Source organism: Tursiops truncatus, chromosome 1 (assembly GCF_011762595.2).
Source record: "Tursiops truncatus isolate mTurTru1 chromosome 1, mTurTru1.mat.Y, whole genome shotgun sequence".
Classification (NCBI taxonomy): Eukaryota; Metazoa; Chordata; class Mammalia; order Artiodactyla; family Delphinidae; genus Tursiops; species Tursiops truncatus.
The window spans coordinates 124,699,337-124,720,695 of record NC_047034.1 but is presented as its reverse complement, the minus strand read 5'-3'; the positions used below and the strand labels follow the sequence as shown (position 1 = coordinate 124,720,695).

Genomic DNA, 21,359 nt, shown 5'->3' with positions numbered 1-21,359 from the left:
ATCCCACTGGGACTAAAATTCATGTCTGGGAACCAGGACATAATGAGCACACATTCATCTCACGTGCTCAGATGAATAGGCCATTCTGGTGCTTTCTGAAGACCATGTAGGAATGTATATGAGAGGAAAACTGAGAAGGCTGAGCTCTGTCATGGCCAGGAGACATCAAAGACAATTAGTGGGCACTGGGGAGGGTGTCTGCTAGTTCTAGGAAGAGGAAAATGTAATCAATGCCCTCTTCTGAGTTAAAGTTTTAACTCAGTTGTAACTTTATCCTAGTGGAATATTCAACTGATTTAAAATTATTTTTGTGAGCATTTTCTGAGTCCCTACTATGTCCAAAAAGTTGTGTGGTGAGCTTTGGATGATCAAAATAAGTTCTTTCCCTCAAGAATTGTATGTCCAAAGGAAGTGAAATCACTATCTCAAAGATATCTCCCCTCCCATGTTCATTGCAGCATTATTCACAAAAGCCAATATGTGGAAACATGTCTTGTGTCCATCAACAGATGAATGGACAAAGAAAACTATGTATACATACACACACACACTGGAATATTCTTCAGCCATAAAAGAAGGAAATCTTGACATTTGACAACATGAATAAACCTTGAGGCATTATGCTAAGTGTAATAAGTCAGACGGAGAAAGACAAATACTGTATGATCTCATTTATATATGAGCTCTAAAAACGCTGAAGTTGTAGAAACAGGGAGTAGAATGGTATCTTCCAGGAGCTGAGAGGTGGGGGAAATGGGGAGATGGGGGTCAAAGGGTACACATTTTCAGTTATAGGAAGGATAAGTTCTGATGATCTAAGTTACAGTGTGGTGACTATAGATAACAATACCATATTGTTTACTTGCAAGTTGCTATGAGAGTGGTGCTTTAATGTCCGCACCATAACAATAACAACAAAATGATAATTATGTGAGGTGAAAAATGTATTAAATTAACCTTATTGTGGTAAATATTTTACAATATATACCTGTATCAAATCATCACATTGTACATCTTAAACTTACATATATGTCAATTATATCTCAATAATAGAATTTAATACAATGAGAGAAACAGATGTGTGTAATTAACTGAAATAATGGCTTATACATCTTTTGTCTTCATCGTCTAGTAAGATGCTTAACTTATAGTATATCTATTTACTGAATGTATTGATAGTCCATCTGTATGTGAAAAGGATTTGAAGCAGTTACAAAACGCTTAATAAGTGTATGAATAAAATGGAAAATCAGGACCAGAGCAGAAAGAATCATATGATTTTAGTCTGCAGAGGAGAATTGCAGTAAATTGGTTCAAGTTATGGCTCCCCCACTTATTACCTGTGTGAACATTTGTAAGTTATTTAAGTCTCCTTATCTGTAAAATGATGATAATAGTATCTACCTCATGGGTTATTGTGAGGATTAAATGACATAATATGTGCTAAAATTAATAACTGGTCAATAAAGTTTAGATATTATTTTGCTTTGCTTTCTGGGAAGATTCTTCCCTATTATCTTCCCATTATTTTATGAAGTTTTAAATTGCTATTGCATCTTGATGGTATTGTTTAACTTCCAAGTGCTTCTTTTGGTTTTATGTGTTGCTTTTACTTTTTTTGTAACTTACTTCACTAATGCAATTATGTCTCTGATTATAGTAAGGGTCTTTGTTCATAATTAATTTTAGTTTTCTTCTATCTGTATAGATTCTGATTCATCTAGGTTATTTTTATCAGTGTTTTTTGTTCTAATTATTATCACTAAAATTAGAGCATTGACTTTCAAAAATGTTTGACTATGACTCTCAATAAAGAGTAATTTTTATATCAGGACCCACTACACAGCACACACATACACACAAACATACAAACACAGGCACAGATACACATATTTACACACCATCTGGAATTTAAAATTCATATAATAATACTTACTATGTGAACTATCAGACAAATGATAACCTATGATTTAAAAACCCTGAGGTGAGAGCTCTAAGTGCACAGGTAGGCATTATTGACTGAGTTTCACTGAATTGGTCTGACTGGGCCATTCAGGAGATGATACTTCAATGTTAATATCATTAAGTCTTTCCTCTTAGTCTGGTCAAATTCCTAGGGAGGTTGCTACCAATTTCTGTCAGCAGGGTAAAGGCACCAGCATGTCTGTCAGCACTGGGAGCTATGTCAGGAAAAAGTGCTTGGTCTCAGCATCAAAATACATGTTCATTTCCTCTTTTCAGTACAATATATCAAGCCATGGGTGCGATTTTTTAAATGCCAGACTCCTACCCTGCTACCTCATTAGGATGGGGTGACTCAGGTAGAAAGCAAAGGAAACATTTTGGGATCACTGAGTTTTCTACTCCCCAACCAGAGACTTGAGAGTGACAATCTCTATTGGTTGGGACAGATGGAGATAACTTTTTCTCCAAACAGAGTGAAGAAGTGGGTGAATTTGAACAGGAGGTAATGTGGCCACTTCATTGCCCTCCCATAAAGAGGGGCAAACATTGATAATGTGTTAATGAGAAAGAAGAAAAAGAAAAAACATCTCAGTCAATGCAGGCTTCTATACTGCAGCTTTGGGCTTTTCCTCACCATCTTTTTCTGGGTAGAGCAGACAACCATATCCCATTTAAGAGGTACTTTCTGGTTTCATTATGCTTTTTTTTTTTTTTTTCCACCACACTCACAGATGTACAAGTACCTTATGCAATTTCAGTTAATTGTTGCTCAGCATAGATCAATACCAGTTCTGGTACTGACGATTTCTCAAAGCGTGTAGCCCTATAAAGCCACCTTGTGAACAGTTCCATACAAGCTCATTTAAGGCTCCCTCGGAACTTAAGTACTCTGTAGGGATGGCACCTAATCGATTTTCTACAGCAAACTGACCCCCTCAGACCTTGAGCAAGCATCCAAGCTTGCTATAATACAGTGAAATGGGAGCCCTTAGGATAAATGGTTGTGGCTGGGGGAAAAGATTCAGAGGTGCTGACCTGAAATGGAAAATTCTGACTAATTCATCTTCCCCAATAGTATGTTAGCATGGAAACATGGAAACTCTCATAGTGGTGAGATAACTAAAATGTCTGAATTCCATCCTTTGCTGAAAACTCCAGAGCCTTTATCACATTTTTGTGATATTTTCCCCTAAAGATAGAGAATCCCACTACATATACTGATTATATTTTTAAAGATGTATGTATTTTTTCCATTACAAGAAGAGTACATACTTATAAAAAGAAAATGTAAAGCCCAAAAGAAGCAAGGAAATTACCATCCTGCCACATTTTTAATCCACGGAAATAATCACTTTTTATGTGTGTGTATTTTTTATTTTTTTCCCAAATATAAATTTTTGAATATTTGAAAAAATACAGTTGTAATCCTATCACTTCTAGAATTTAGTTTCTTGCTTCCCCCGCCCCTGCACACTTATCATAAGATAAAAGCATTTTTAAGATATTGCAAATTAATTATAAATATAATATTTAATTATATCTCAATATGCTATTGAGTAGATGATTTAATTATCTTTTACTGTGGGATATTTAAGTTATTTCCAACTTAGAATAAAATCATGATAGGATTTCATAGTAGTGGGGAATAAAAAGACTCCCCAACACAACCCACTCAAAATGGATAACTGTAAGTTAAAGCCCACTTCTTACCTTAATCCTAAATAAATTCCAGATGGATTAATGATTTAATATTTTAAATGGTATCATAAAAAGGCAAGAAATATATAAGGGTGAATATTTATATAATTTTGGTGTGAAGGGTCTTTCTAAGCAAGAAAACAAAGCAGAAACCACAAGGGAAATAATTGGTAGATTTTAAGGAAAAATAGCAAACAAAGCTACCTAAAATAATTTAGAAATCAATAATAAAAATAGGTATATGTATAACTGATTCACTTTGTTATAAAGCAGAAACTAATGCACCATTGTAAAGCAATTATACTCCAATAAAGATGTTAAAAAAGGTATAAAAATGGTTTAAATTTGATGTGTAGATGATTCACTATAGAAAAAATGACAATCACTTAAAATATTCACATATGCTAGTAATAAAAGATATTGAACGTAAATTAAAATAATGATATATCATTTCCCCTATTGTACTTACAGTTTTTTAAAGTTAATTTAATTTATTTATTTTTTTATACAGCAGGTTCTTATTAGTTATCTATTTGATGAACCGGTTTGCAAGGCAGAAATAGAGACACAGATGTAGAGGACAAACGTATGGACACCAAGGCGAGAAAATGGGTGGATGGTGGTGGTGGGATGAATTGGGAGATTGGGATTGACATATATACAGTAATATGTATACTTACAGTTTTAAATGGTTAAAACACCTTGTGCTGTCATGGCTCTGGGAAAATAGGTACTTCTAAACACAGAGTGGAATTGTAAGTTGGTACAACTTCCCTGGAAGACATTTTGACATATATATCGAAGACCCTAATTATTGAGTACTTTTAAGAAATTCTTGGAATTTATTCTAAGGATTGAATGTGTTCATAGATGTGTATACATAGGTATTCATCTCAGTGTTCTGTATTATCATGAATAATGGAAAGCAACCTAAATGTCCAACAGCACTGTATTGTTAAAACATTTTGGCATGACCATACAATAGAAAGCCATGTGGTTCCTAAACAAAATGATGTAAATTTATATACAGTGTTAAGAAGTTGAGGACAATCCTTATCTATTAAAGAGAAAAAGCATTACTGAAGAAAATGTATGATATTCTATCTTTGTATGTATTTTTGTTTCTGATTACTTGGGGAAAAATCTGGAAGAATAGGCAAGAAAATGTTAACAGTGGTTATTTCTGGGGAGTGAGATTTTAGCTGGTATAAATTTATGTACCTCCCCCAATCTATATTTCCTATTTTTTTGTCCTATTAGAATGTACTTTTTTGAATAATAACATATAAATGATGTTTTGATGTATACGTAAGCCCATATGTCCTTAAGTACATTTATTATTTTTTTCTTTTAGGATAAATGACCTTCTCCTTAGAAGTGGGAAGGTCACTTCAAAGGATGTGAATAATTTTGAAACTCCTGATATAGCTTGCAAATTGCCCTGTATCTACATAACACCTTCATGGACATTAACAAAAAAGTGCCATTTTCACCATACTCTTATCATCATTAGCAAATGATTACTAGTAAGAGTACATTTTTAAATCTTAAATATTTGTCAATCAGTTGACTTTTCACTGTTGGAGTTTTTTCTTTGATGGCATATTTTAAAAACCATAACAAGAGCTTATATTGTAAGCAATGCATTTTCGCATAATCATAAAAGTAAATTCACTTTTTACAGGCCACAAAAATGCTAACGAATTATGATGACTTTTCTCACTTTTTTAGCTAAGAGAACACAGTGGCCAGCAAATTCACTGATACTGATCATTTTCTTATTGTCTGTCTTTTGCAGTTCAGTTGTGCCCTTTGGAGGACCTTATGCCTTTTCCATCTTCATTCCAAAGAACAAGTTAATGTTAAGGTAAAGGATATTTTATTGAATCCTATTTCTAATAGATGCTTTCACTGTACTAAGCAAAGGAATTTAACATTCTGGACCCTGGCAGCAATTGTCTGTTGGTTTTTCTTTCTTTCTTTCTTTCCTCTTTGAATCATTTTCATAGAGCTAATGGCGGATATGGACTCAATCTTGAGAAGGACTTATGTGAGTTGCCTAACAACTCTAAGCGCTGGAACAAATGTTCTTTTTCTTTCTTTCTCTCCCTCCCTTCCTCCTTTCCTTTTTTTCCTTCCTTCCCTTGCTCTGTTTCCCTCTCTCCCTCTCCCCTGTCTTGTATATGCTGCTTCTCATTGACTACCTTGCTCTTCCTTGCTCTAGCCTTTCCTCACCATTCTCCTTGGAATACAGAGGATCAAGTTTGAAGTTAAGCTTATGTAGAAAGGAACTAGGAAAGCTACTAGGCTTTATTTGGTTTACATCACATTGGTAAAACACATTTTTTTTCTGAGGTCTACATTGGCTCATCAGGGGACTACATTTGGATTATAAGCAAAAGGTTCAAAGCCCTATAGAGCGTGCATTTACCTAGCTTTGTCCTCTGGGCAGTATAGTTCATAGGAACATTGGGAATATTGGGTTATGCTATTATAGTAGGGAAAGCTAGCTGCTCACAAAGAGCAATACTCTTCTCTTCTTCTTGGGCACAAAGTTGAACTATATTTCCCAGCTTCCTTTACAGTGAGCTGTGGTCATGTATTGAGTTGGAGCCAAAGCAATGTGAGTGGAAGTGATTAGTATAACTCCTAGGCCATGCCATTAAAACCTCCTACATGTGCTTCATGAATTTTCTGCCTCTAACTGGAATGGGCACATCACCCATGGACACCTCGAGATTCATGAGTTAACGACTGTATAGCCTGTCAGTTGGATAAAGAGTGTTTATCAATGCAAGGATACTCTCACCTGATATAGGATTTTATACCAAGGCAAAGATCCTGGTGATGTTGCTAACATGCTGCTAGGATGGCTCTTGAAAGTCTGGAGAAGGCAATGGCCTGCACTAAGTGGGGTAGAAAGGCTCCATGGTGGAAAAGGATATCCAAAGTTTCAAAGAAGTGTGCATATTGGAGTGACTGTCGGGTTGGAAGGTCCACCAGGCAACTGTGGTGGGTGGGAAAGTCTAGAGTAAAGAATTGTGCAGGTTAGAGGATCACCAGCATCACTGAGAAACTCAGTGGTGGCTGTCCTGTGTAGGCCAAGACTGACACCAGGAGAAGCTATTAAAGAACTAGCTTGCCTAATAACAATGGGGACGATAGGACCTCAGAATAATAAAGACCAGGTGCAGGCACTCAATCATGAGAAACAGAATGAGTGCAATTATCATAATGGTCAGAATAACATAGAAAGGAGCTTGACCTGCAAAGAGCTGTAGTGATGATTAATAGAACGTGGCATCCCTAAGGGAAAATAAATGGGCAGCCAATAAGGGAGTTGCTAACTTTATTCAAACAAAAGAAATCAAGGGTGGGTGATGAGGAAGGTGATGATAACCTCCCCATTAGAAGACACAATCCGTTGCATGGTTTCTGGACATGAGACTTTTTTTAAACCTGTAACTCTATAACTGAAGGAGATACTGAATCTCTAGGAAGAAGGACCCTGCAGTACCACAGTAATTGTACACAGTAATGATTTTCTCTGTTCTTCTTCAATGGTATCTACAGTCATTTACTTAGCTATTCATATGCTGAGACAAAGGGTAATATCCAGCCATTTCAAGAACAGCTGAGTATAGAATCCGAACTGACATCCATGTCTAGGGGCCCAGTGCCATCAGAGCCCCCTTGCGTAACAGTGGGAGTATATGGTGTCCAGGTAAAAATGGAATTATGGGCCAGGACCTGTTCACAGAGGATCCACTGGTTTCACAGATCCACATAATGGTTAATTCTCTGTCCCCAAATGTTTAACTGGAATGGACCTACTTGGTAGTTGGCAGAACTCCCATATTAGTTCCTTGGCCAGTGGAGTAAGAGCTCTTCTATGGGGGAAATCCAAATGGAAAGCTCTGGAAATCCTTCACTCCAGGAAAGATAATAACAACAGAAAACAACAATAGCCTTATCCTGAAGGGAAATGGTAGAAATAGTGTCTACCTTAATGCACTTAAGGTTTACAGGTTTGATGATCCCATTATATTCACCAATTAATTCACCATTCTCACCATGAAAAAAGACAGGTCCTGGAGGATGATAGTGAACTATCATAAATTTAAACAAGTACTAGTCCCAATTGCAGCTGCTGTACCAGATGTGATATCTTTGCAAGAGTACATTAATGCTGCCTCAGGACATGGTATGTGTCCACTGATGTTGCAGATGCATTTTTTTCCATTTTTATCAGGAAGAAGGACTGCAAGCAGCTTACGTTCACATGGGATGGACAACATTTTACATTCATGATTTTGCCCCAGGGCTGTGACAACTCTCTGGACCTGTCATAATGTAATCCAAAGGGACCTGGATTGTCTGAACAGAATATCATTTTAGTCAGCTGAATCAGAGTCATCATATATATAAGACCAGATAAGAAAGACATGGCAAGTATATTAGAAACACTCCTCTATGTTAGAAGAGGCTGGAAGAGAAATCTTATGAAGTTTTAGTGTCTTGAAAAATCAGTAAAGTTTTCAGAGGTTCAGTATTCTGGAGCATGCCAGAATAACCCCTCTACATTATGGGACACATTTATTTTATTTTGGACTTTCCACTACTAAGAAGGAAGCACAACACTTGGTAAATACTCTGCATTGGTAAATACTCTGCATTCTGGAAGCACATATTCTACACATATGGCTCTGACCCATTTGCCAAGTGATTAGAAAGACTATTAGCTATTAATGAACCTAGAGCAGTAAAGCTATTCAGCAGATACAGGCTACATTGGGGATATATATCTGGATAGTTCCTATAGTGTTATAAATATCTGTGATTGGAAAAAAAGATGCTATGTGGAGTTCATGGCAAACTGCAGTAGAAAAATCACAACATAACTCTCCAGTGTCCTGAAGCAAGGTCAAGCCATCTGCAGCAGTGAACTGCATACCAGTCAATAAACTGCTCATGCCATGCTACTGGGCCCTGATAAACAGAGCTCCTGACCATGAGCCATTAAGCAAGCATATGAACTGAAATGCTCATCACAGGCTTGGTTCTGTCAGATCCACTAAGTCATATGGTTAGACAGGTCCAGCCATGGATAGGGTCACTTTGAAGAGTGCCATGCAAGAGCCCAGGCATCACATTGGAATAGAGGACTAAGAAAGACTGTCCAGAGTTGGCCAGCTCACTGATTGAGTGGGAACATTTTCCAGTCATCCTTCAAGACCTTGTTCTCTAAGAATTCTATCATGAAATGAGCCAGTACATTGTCCTGCAAATGTTCATGAATTACTGTCAAACTTCTAGTATTCAAACGAGTAAGATCATTTTTCTGCAAGTGCCTTGAGACTGATATTTTGAATAACTGTATACATCACAAGATTAATTCTCAGTTAGATCCCAGAGCTTTCATAAATGCTATAGTGATGCTGGTACTTATCTTGTTTATTATCTCTTTCCCCCAACAGAATGCAAGCTCAACAAGAGTAGTAATTTTTGTCTGTTCTGATCACTGCTATATCCATCCCTAGAACGTAGGACTGTGCCTGACATACAGCAATTGCTCAATAAATATTTTGGGGAATAAATGAATGATACATAAGAGTCTAGTACAGTATACTATTTCTGTTCTCTTTCGTTAATGGGGGCACATTAGTGCACTGAACTTGAAATGAAATAGAATGGATACTCAAGTTATAGAGACAGGAGATGTGGGGAAGCCAGTTTATGAAAGTGTTGACTATTTCTTTATATCCTCCCTTGAGGGGATATTAGCAGCCCTAATTAACCATACACCCAGCTCTAAGCCATTCATCTCAATAAAAGGAAAAATCAAAAGTAGGAAAATGCTGGTCTCTAGGGGCATTTTAAAGTTTTCCACTTGATGAAGGACTACAGGTACAGAGGACGTCCTACTGGCTTGGGGGCTGCCCAGACTTGCTAAATTCTGGGTATTGTGAAATTCTCTCTTACCCTTGCTTCTTCTTTCCTTTATGTCTTTATCTTCCTTAAACTAGAATGGCCTTGCCCTCAGAGTGATAGATACTGTGGGTCAAGGTTCAGGGTAGATAAATGTAAATTTTAGTTTGGTCAGTATATGAGCACACCAAAAATGGCATGTGGATTTAATTCAACCCATGAGCAAATACAGTGCAGAACGGGAAAAAGAGAATTATTTTTTATGTCTAACAGCATGCCTAAAGGCAAAATAATTTATTATGATGGTGAGACTATGAATGTCTTAAAGAATAGGGAGTTAATAATGATGCCTCTGTACTCTTGGAATCAGACTTGAATTCACTAGTTCCTGGGGATTCCAACAGCTACTTCTCATCAATATTCAGATTGAATTCATATCAGCATCAAAATAAGAAAAAGTATACCTTCCAATTTATTCTTACAAATTGTCATGTATCTACTTTCTATCTTAGGGAATTTATCACCTAAAACTCTATTTGACATAGAGAATCTCTGCCACGGCATGGTAGTAAAAGCCTATTTAGGTGAGAATTTTCAGCTAATATTGCATTCTAGTCCCAAGTGAAAAAAATAACAAAATAATAAATTGACACAAGTTATTGATAACCTCTTCAGTGTGCTTACATAAACTTCTGTACTGTTCCATTAGAATATAATCACTTGAAATTTATTTTCTGTTGAGGGTTCATTGCAAATGATAAAATTATTCCTAAGTACTATGACTAGAGTGAACTAAAATGAATTTTTGAAGCTTCAGTGTCTAAAATAAATATATATATTTTCAAATCTGTCAAAATGCCAGGGGTTCGTAGCATGACTCTTGAGGGAGGCTATCTAGCAAAAAAACTCTGACTTTCTGCATCCTTTAAGTTTTAACTGAATGCACTGAATACCTTGAAGGAAGTGTGGTTTGCTGTAAACTGCATTCTGTTCCGTCCCATTTCCAGCTGTCTTTGCTTACTGAATGACCTGCTGCCAACAGCTACAGCTATAACAGTAGCTGCTACTAACTGACAGCAGTCAATTAAGTCAGGAACTTAATGAGGTTATATATATAATATAATGTATTCCTCATAAATTCTTCTGTGGGTGCAACTATGAACAGTTGGTATGAGTATTGCCATGTTAAAGATCAAGGAACTAAGACTCAATGAATTTAAATAATTGTATCCCCAATACTACGTAGTCAGTAACTGTGATTGGCCCATATTCAAAACCAGATTTGTCCAACAACAAAGCCCATGCTCACTACCATTATGCTGGGCTGCTTGTTACCATCGTGGTGACATTTTCTGACATTCATATCATTGTTTAATGTTTACCTGAAACTATCTGGAAAGGTGGTAGAAAGGAAGCCGATCACTTTCCTTCCTTATTTTTTTAAAAATAAATTCTATTCTATGAACTAAATAGTTTTAAAAAGGTACAAACAATAAAAGGAAATGTTTATTTAAGATATACTACATACAAAGAACTATATTCACTTGAAAGACAGTATAGCATATTAGAAAGACTAGGTCTAGATGTGTCTTGGGAGGTATATAGATAGGCCTGAGTTTCAATGACAGGTTTGCCTGTCATTTATGTGCTGTGAGCCCTTGGTTGACATTCTGGTTACTTGCCTATTTGCTCTTAGATCCATTCCTTGTGCTTCCTCTGTTCTATTCTGTATTGCAGGTCACTGGCTTAAGCAAATTGCATTTCACATGCTCTTTTGCCAATTGGATTCTAGCTAGGATCAACTAATGGAGGGCACGGGGAGAAGCCTGGAATTGAGAGAGAAACTAGGTAATTTCTCTTGTGCTCTCTCTGCTTTAGGCAGAACCTTGGCTGTAGTTCCATCTTTTTTCATATTTCCCAGTTACTGAAGGATATTGGTTCTAGCTTACACTGGGCTACCCTAGCACTTGGGCTCTGGTAACATCACCCACACTTTGTCCTGCTAGTCCTAGATCTGGTGGTGGCTTCCCTCTATTCCTGCTCTGAGTTGCCTCACTGCTCCTATTTGCCCTTTCAGCATCTCTAACCCCTTGGTGAGTAGTTCTGCATGTTAAATATCCCTTATTGAGCAACTTAATGTGGGTTCTGTTTTGTTAACTTAACCTGACTTACATAGTATAACCAAATACTCAACTTCACTGAGACTCAGTTTCCTTTTTTATAAAGTAAGGATGATAATAACTACAGTTGACCCTTGAACGACGTGGGGGTTAGAGGTGCTGATCCCCACACAGTCAAAAGACACATACTGCTACCTTTGTCTTAAAAACAAAGGAATTGATGAACGACTCACCCAAGGGCCGGAAGCTGAAACAGTTTGGATAGAATCAGGACTCAAACCCTAGTTCTTTTGATTCCACGTATTGTGATCTCCAATCAAGCACAAACTTTCCCCCACACTTAGTTAATTTAAAGATTTGTAAAATGAAAATTACAGGTACTATATTTATTGAAAAAATCCACGTATATGTGTACCAGTACAGTTCAAGTCCATGTTAATCAAGGGTCAACTGTACTTGCAAGTTACATAAATTCTCTGTGCCTCGGTCTCATATCTATGAAATGTGGATAAAAACACTACTTAACTCAGAAATAAGCTAACTACTCTAAGAAAGAAGCAATCCAAATTCCGCAGCTTACCCTAACAGATGAGCAGTCCAATGCCGATCTAGGCAATATAGGGTGGAGATGGGGGTGGGGGTGGGTCTCTAGTTCACACAGTCATGCAGGGGCTCAAGCTGATGGCAACTTGGGTATCTTCAGCACATGGCTTCCAAGGTTGCCTTGGGGGTCATGTCCATTCCACTAACCGGAAAAAATGAAAGGATCGTGTGAGTAATTCTTATGGCCTGAGCCTCGATGAGGTTTATATCACCTCCACCCACAATCCATTGATTACATCTCCATTACACTCCCTCATCTAATAGCTAGGGAGACTGGGGAATGCAGTCTTGATAACTGTCAAGAAGGCAAAGGAAATGATTTTGGTGATCAGCTAACAATTTGTGCTGCAGCTTCATAGGGATCTCGGGAGGATTAAATTAGTCAATACCCTAGACTGTTTAGAACAGTGCCAGCACAAAACTAGCATTATGTAAGTATAAGGTGTTACTGTTATTATTAGTATTAAAGAGATAATGTTTATAAAGAGCCTAGCAAAGAGTCTGACACATATAAAACACTGGAGAAATATATTGTATCACTATTTTCATCATCATTATCATCATCATCATTGACATAACCATCATCTGAGAACTGAGATCGCAATATAAAATTTGGATTTACCACTATCTTGGATTAGAATTTTCTTTTTAATTCACAGTTTTCCATCTGTGAAACAGAAATGTCAGTATTTTTATTGGTGAAGATGAAGATAATGATTTAACTACCCTAAATTATAGAGTAGCTAGGAATATTCAATGAACTTAGATATGAAGTTACCTACTGCAATATTTAATCTGTGATATATACTCAAAAATTATTGTCTCATCTCCTTCCATAGATTGCAAGGATAAAAGGAAGGTGAGAGAAACACAAAGATCAATCAAAATAGTTATTATATATAAAGCTAGATACAATCTGTAGGTAAAGAAGAAATATATCACACAATATTCTAGGTATTTTGCCCTTCATGGAAGATACATTTTTATGGTGAAGCAAATGATAAACAAGTAAACAAATATATATGTGTATATGTATATTTGTGTGTCACACATATGTGTTCAGATAGTGGGAAGTGCTACCAAAAATCCCAAAAGGCAGAGAAAATGTTTATAAAGTAATGGTGATGGGGGGACAGGTACTTCCATACGGTACTTAGTCCTAGTTAGGGATCACTGTAAAGAATCATTTGAGCAGAGATATGAAGTCTGTGATGGAGTTGGTAATGAGGGGAAAGGAATGTGAAGTGTGGCCTGCCATACCTCATGGCTTGAGGATCAAAACTGGAATATAAATGTGGTGGGATGTCGTGATTTTAACTTTTAGACCACCAGTGCTCTTTGTCAGGAAATCTTTCCCATGATTGGAGATGGGAAAAGAAGCCTGATGAGGGACCCATTTCTAAGTACTAACTCAAAGCCCTGGTCAAAGGTAGGGATCATTCCTGGGATTAGAGAGAGAATAGCACTGGCAGATTCCACCCCAGGTTAGTCCCTTGGCAAGAGTCTTCCCAGTACTTGGGGAATGGCAAAGCTCAGTTAACTGAACATGCTTGGTGTGTCCAGCATAGAAAATTTGAACCAAGGTTGTCAAAGAAAAAGGTGGTATATGGGAAGGGTTGTTCTAGAAATCTGCCTATATATTGAGCAGAAAAACATTATATCTTAGATCCCCCAAGTGACCTGATCCAGTCAGAATTTTATATGAAGTGTGAGGATCATGGAGGAAAGAATGACAATGACAATAGAACTTATATGGTGTAGTGGTAAGTCATGGACCAAGAATGGACTGTGTCTTCATCCCAACTCTATTACTGGTTCACTTGGTGATATTCTGTTTCTTGATTTGCAAATACTTCCCGATCCACAGGACTGGCCTCTGGTAATGTGAAATTCAACAGATATTTGCTGACTTTTATTATGTGCCAGGTATATGTCTGGGGGTGCAGCAAGGAGATTACGCTTCATTAAAAGAGTCAGACAATAAAAAAATGTGAGTAGCATGGATAGTGTGTTAGATGATGGTAAGTATTATGGAAAAAAATAAGTAGGGAGTGTGGGGAAAGGATCAGATTTTAAATAAGGTGATCAAGGAAGGCCTCAATGAAAACATGAAATATAGGTATAGACTCTAAAAAATAAGGAAGCAAACTGTTGGCTTTCTGGGGATAGGTCATTCCAACAGAGGAAGCAGAAAGAGCAAATGTCCTGGTGCAGGAATGTACCTCGGGTGTTTACAGAATAACTAGAAAACCAGCATGTGAGTGAGAGAGAGAGAGGGTAGGGGATGATTCAGAAAAGTAATGGAGAAGGGGGTGTGGTGGAACAGACCAAAGGATGGAATCGGATCTATAGGGTCTTGGAGGCCACACTGTAAGGACTTTGGCTTTTAGTCAGAATGAAATGCAAAGCCATTCAAGTGTTTTGAAAAGATGAATAATATTACCTGATTTATGTTCTAACATGATGCCTATAGTTGCTGTTCATTGATAGAATGAAATAGGGCAAGGACAGGAGAAAGGAACCCTATTAGGAGAGTAAAGCTTCTGCTTGCTTCTTTCTGTGCCCTTAGCTTCTCCTTGGTGGTGATATACTTCCTTCCCAACCCTTCTTCCATTGCTCTCAAACTTAAAATTCTCTCATGTTCTCTTTCTAATCTCCTAATATCCTCAGGAAAAGAGATACTAAACTCATTCACTTTGAGATGTAAATGATTTATAAGCAGAGCATCTAGTTTAAACAGAAGGAATGGTGCTCTAATTGTAGAATTTCAGGCATAAGTGGGCATGTATTTTATTTGGGTAAGTGGGTCTTTTGAAAATAACTAAAATTACTTTATACAGATACCCAGATACTTTGTATCTGTGTATATAATAAGGCCAGCCTTAGTTCAACTCTTTTGTAATAGAATCCAAGTTATACAAACAGAAATAAAAATATAAGGCCAGACTTGCTTATAATTCTCATAGGATGACAGGATAGTATATTCACATACCCAATCCTAACCCAATCACTCACTAAATCATTATAGATTCCATATCTTTTATCCGTCTCCCATTTGTCTCCCCCTCTCATTTTACTGTTAAGACTTTCATCTTTGACTTGAGAATTGACCTAGTTTCCTAATTTGTTTACAGCATTTCAGGCTTAATCCCTTTTCCCCTACCCAATCCAATGTCTACACCAGAATGATCTTCCTAAAATGCAAACAATGTTATTTATCTTTTTAAGACTCTTTAGTTGTTCTCTGGTGCACTCACTTTAGGACAATCCAACCTCCTTTGGCAGACATATGAGGTCCTTTAGGAACCAGTCTCTTCCTCCCTCTTCAACTAATCCCCTGACCATTCCACCTTCATCTCAACACCCAACCCCCACCAGACACATTTTCTGCTCCCTCCATATTCCATGCTGTCCCTTTCTTCTGGGACTTGGTACTTTTCTTCTTCTCTTCCTGGTAAAAAGTTTTATATTTTTAACCTCCCTACTTTCCCTTCAACTTTGAACAGCTAACTTCTATTTGCCCTTCAGGTTTTAGTATAGATGTTCCCTCTTCTGAAAATCCTTCCCTGATGCCTGTGACTTAAATACACCTCCCAAGGTTTCCATAGCAATCTTCTCTAGAGCTTTTGCCTTAAAAAGCAAGGAATTTTCTATTTCCTGGTTTGCCCTCCACATCAGATTTTGAGCTCTTAAGGGCAGAGACCTTGCTTTATCTGTGTGTTTATGATGTCTAAGAGAGCACTTAATATATAATGGAACCTCAATAGATGATTGAGTGTTAAATGAAAGATATATATGGAACTTCCTATAAAAGTTCAAAACATGAAACAAGGTATTAGTGGTCTCCAAACAAACTAGTTGCCTGGGAGAAATACAACATACTTCTGATACTGAGGCCAGAGGAAGGTTTCTCTCTTGAGTCCTCATAGAAAAAGCACTAATAGTACAAAAGGCTTAGATACTATGTAAAAAGAAGTAAATAAATCCCTTGTCAGTCACATCATTTGCAAATATTTCTCCCATTCTGTAGGTTGTCTTTTCATTTTGTTTATTGGCTTCCTTTGCTATGTGAAAGATTTTAAATTTAATTAGGTCCCATTTGTTTATTTTTGTTTTTGTTTCCATTACTGTAGGAGGCGGATCCAAAAAGATATTGCTGCAATTTATGTAAAAGAGTGTCCCGCCTGTGTTTTCCTCTGGGAGTTTTTATAGTATCTGGTCTTGCATTTAGGTCTTTCACCCATTTTGAGCTTCCTTTTGTGTATGGTGTTAGAGAGTGTTCTAATTCATTCTTTTACCTGTTGCTGTCCAGTTTTCCCAGCACCACTTATTGAAGAGACTGTCTTTTCTCCATTGTATATTCTTGCCTCCTTTGTTGTAGATTAATTGACCATACATGCAAGGATTTATTTCTGGGTGTTCCATTGATCTATAGTTCTGTTTTTGTGCCAGTACCATACTGTTTTGATTTGAGGCTTTGAAGCGTAGTCTGAAGTCAGAGAACCTGATTCCTCCAGCTCCATTTTTCTTTCTCAAGATTGCTTTGGCCCTTCATGGTCTTTTGTGTTTTCATACAAATTTAAAAATTTTTGTTCTAGTTCTCTGAAAAATTTCATTGGTAATTTGATAGGGATTGCATGGAATCTGTAGATTACCGTGGGTACTGTTGTCATTTTGACAATATGGATTCTTCCAATCCAAGAATATGGTATATCTTTCCATCTGTGTCATTTTTGATTTCTTTCATCAGCCTTTTATAGTTTTCAGAGTACAGGTCTTTTGCCACCTTAGGTAGGTTTACGCCTAGGTATTTTATTTTTTTTGATGCGATGGTAAATGGTATTGTTTCCTTAACTTCGCTTTCTGATCTTTCATTGTTAGTGTATAAGAATGCAAGAGATTTCCATGTATTAATTTTGTGTCCAATAACTTAAAATATACAAACAGCTCATACAGCTCAATATCAAAAAACAAACAACCCAATCAAAAAATGGTCAGAAGATCTAAATAGATATTTCTCCAAAGAAGACATACAGATAGCCAAAAGGCACATGAAAAGATGCTCAACATTGCTAATTATTAGAGAAATGCAAATCAAAACTACAATGAGATACCACCTCACACTGGTCAGAATGGCCATCATTAGAAAAGTCTACCAATAATAAATACTGGAGAGGGTGTGGAGAAAAAGGAACCCTCCTACACTGTTGGTGGGAATGTAAATTGGTACAGCCACTACGGAGAACAGTATGGAGGTTCCTTAAAAAACTAAAAATAGAGCTACCATATGATGCTGCAATCCCACTCCTGGACATATATCCAGAGAAAACCATAATTTGAAAAGATACATGCTCCCCAGTGTTCATAACAGCACTACTTACAATAGCCAAGACATGGAAGCAACCTAAATGTCCATCAACAGATGAATGAATAAAGAAGATGTGATATATATATACACAATGGAATATTACTTAATCATAAAAAGGAGTGAAATAATGTCATTTGCAGCAACATGGATAGACCTAGAGATTACCATACAAAGTGAAGTAAGCCAGACAGAGAAAGGTAAATATCATATGATATCGTTTATATGTGTAATCTAAAAAAAAAAAAAAAAAAAGATACAAATGAACTTCTTTCCAAAACAGAAAGAGACTCACAGACATAGAAGACAAACTTATGGTTGCCAAAGGGGAAAAGGGGGTGGTGGTGAGAGGGATAAATTAGGAGGTTGGGATTAGCACATACACACTACTATATATAAAATAGATAACCAACAAGGATCTAATATATAGCACAGGGAACTATACTCAATATTTTATAATAACCTTTAAGGGAAGAGAATCTGTACATTATATTGTATATGTAAAAATAATACAATGTTATATCATTATATCTCAATAAAAGATAGTTAAAATGTTAATAAATAAGAGAGTGAACTGAACAATGCATTTAGAGTCATTAAACAGATGTGAATTTTAAACCCAAATTGTGCTTTAAATGGCTGTGTAAATTTGGGTAAGGCACATTATGCCTCTAGGTCTATTAAAATGAGATGTTTGGATTAGATGTTCCCTAAATTTCATTTCATTTTTACTGTCTTAAGTTATGTGACCCTGATTTGTACAAGAGACCTCAATTCTTTCTACAAGTCTTCTAGCCAGGCCATACTGAACTGATGCCTTGGTCAATGTGTAATTCTCTGAGCCCCAAAGACGGGTGAGTACTGACATTATCAGTGCTTCGATTCCCCCTTTGGGACCAGGCAACTTGGGGTCCAGGATAAAATAAAAGAAAATGCATATATTTCAACCAGCAAAATTTTTATTACTACCATGTAATCCACTACCATGGAAGTTAGGTAACTTCTCAGTCCAAGCTTGCTCAGAGAGAGCTGCTAAAAGATATTATCAGCTTCAATAACGACAACATTTTCTATATCTTCTCATCATCACAGTAACCCTCACACAAAGGAGAGGTCCACTGAGATTTCAAGTGCCACATGGGCTGGGTTCCAAGTTTAGAAGGCTTGTCAATTCAAAATTATACATGGAAGATTCCAGGGTATTTTACATTCTCTTGGGGCTAGTGGGAACAGAAATCAAAGGGAGGGAAAAGAAAAAAGTGAAAGCCAGTATGCAAACTAATTGCCATTTAAATCTATTTGACCTTGAAGACATGAGATAACAGGGAGAAAATAGATTTAAATTTTTTATGCTATTTATTCTCATTTCTACCATGAAGTTGGTCCCTAAGTGCAGAACTCTAACTAATTAAATATATTAATTGAACATATTGCATCTATAGCAACAGGTTCAATGATCTAAAGTATACCATTCTTTAAGAGGTAGGAAGTGTGGTATAATTAATGATGGTGAATTGTTTCAACTTGACCTTCTGAAACAAAACTTTCTACGTCATATCTCTATTATCAACTCTGGCCTCAGTTACTTTAGGAATTTCTTTCTCCTGCATTTAGCTCAACAAATTTGGAGAGTTCTTAGAACAACTTTAGACATGAGGATTTCCAGATCAAGGAAAAGTTGTTTTCCATTAGATATTTCATGTCTATCAAAAGCAGATCATGGTGACTAAATTTATTTCCTCACCCCAAACACTGATTTGATGAGGATACTAAATTATTATGGATGATTGAATCTACTGAATAATATAGAAAATCTAATTTAGCAATCTAGGGATTGGTAGTTGTCTAACCTAGTGAGTTACTCAGGTGACAAGACAAATCTTGATGTGTGTATTATAATCTATCCTAGTAACATTGGCCTTAGATTTTATTGAGATGGCAAAATAAAAGTGATCTAATCAAATAATAGTAACATTGTAGTGAGTTACCTCATATCTGTGCTCCAGAGAGAAGGAGACGAAAGAAAGGAGAAGAAAGAAAGAGGAAGGAGAGTGTCTGTATCAGGAAACCAAAAACCTTCCCAGAGGTTTTGGCGTCAATTCTCGGAAGAAACAATCTCTGAGCATGAGGTGGGAGTGTGGGTAGGGGAGGCATCAGGAGACATGGGTGCCATTCCCACACATCAAGACCCACTCTGGATCTGTAAACATTGGTTCTGGGCTTCTCATATTTTACCCGTATAAACACTAGGCTGGTTTTATGGAATGAATCAGAGACATTTCCATGTTCATTCATGGCCTGGAATAGTTCCTATAGTATCTGATTTACCTGTTCTTTAAATGCTGACTTCAACCCATCTTTCAAACTATGTGTTCCTGGTACCATTATTAAGTTATTAAAAGAGAATATTTGTCACAGTGAGTAAAAACAGGGAGGAGAGACATGAGCCATCTAACTCTGATGGTCCTGCAAACCCTGGTTCCTGCAAACCCTGGTTCCAGCTGTGTCCAAGGTCAGAAAGCAAAACTATGTCTAGAAAACACGTAGAGATTTAAATGGTAATTGGAGATTATATAATTTATGGTTGGACTAGATGTAGGATGTGACAGAGAGAAAATAGTCAGGAATTACTCCAAGATTTTTGACCTGAGCAAATAGAATGGAATTACCATCAACTGCTATGAAAAAGACTATAGGAGAGACAGTGTGTATTAATACCAGGCTGGTCTTGTGAGATGAATTGTGCATCTTTCCATGTCCATCCATGGCCTGGAATAAGTGAAGCACCGTCAGATTTGTATCTTCTTTATGTTCCCTCTAACTTGGATTTTAAAACCTGTCCCTAGTTACCTTTGTAGAGGACAAACCTCTCTTGGAGATATAGAAACAACCAAACCACTTGAAGTAAGGAACTTCCATCTCAAGAAAAACATTCAAGTACAAGTCTTTGATGAGGAATTTAAGAATAATGACAAAGCTACTACTGTGAAAATCCAACAAATCTTCTCTCTTAAAGTAAACCTCAGTTTTATAAATTCTCCAAAAGAAACATAAAAGTTTGCAGACATTTTTGCATCCAAAAAGAAAACAATTTGGTTCTGTGGAATTTGGCTAGAGCCTATTCCAGAGGTAAAATGTTGGAAGTCCTCAGAGTACACTATTTAAATAGATTACAGTGTCCATGGAAATTGTGCAATGCAGTGGTCCTGACCTGATCATTCTACTTTGATTTAGAAGAGCTGTGGATGAAATGAATTGGGAAGCTGTGCATGTGGTAATTGTAATAAAGTGTCCACTGTGGATACCTTACTTAAAATCTTGTGAATAAAGAGTGAATGGGTAAAAAGCTTTTTAAAAAATCATTTCCAAAACTTTCTATAAGATTTCCATTCACTCATCTCTTTGTCCAGAACCATGTGACATGGACACCCTAGCTAAAAGGAAGACTGGGATTTATGTATTTATTTTTTTATAAGATGGGAACATTGATGCTCTTAACAGATGAGTCTCTTAGTCACAAAAAGGAGAATGGATAATTTGGTAGGCAACTAGCACTAGTAGTGTCTGCCACATGTACCACTTTCTTACATTATATAAATGAACTGGGTCAACCATTTGTTTTCTTTGCAAAAAGCATTTAGATACCAGTGAAGAATTCTAGTTAGTATTTCAGTTGTCCA

General features: G+C 36.7%; 1 long non-coding RNA gene across 2 annotated transcripts in view; it reads left to right on the top strand.

Annotated features, from left to right (window-relative positions):
• LOC117313957 (uncharacterized) overlaps window positions 1-21,359 on the top strand; it is a 391,794-nt gene that overhangs the window by 301,004 nt on the left and 69,431 nt on the right. The window contains exons 4-5 of one of the 2 annotated variants that reach the window (XR_012324337.1): window positions 5,462-5,530; window positions 7,916-9,248. This is a non-coding gene — a long non-coding RNA (uncharacterized lncRNA). Of the gene's footprint in view, window positions 1-5,461; window positions 5,531-7,915; window positions 9,249-21,359 lie in introns of those variants that run through there. The other variant, XR_004528573.2, reaches the window with a different exon arrangement.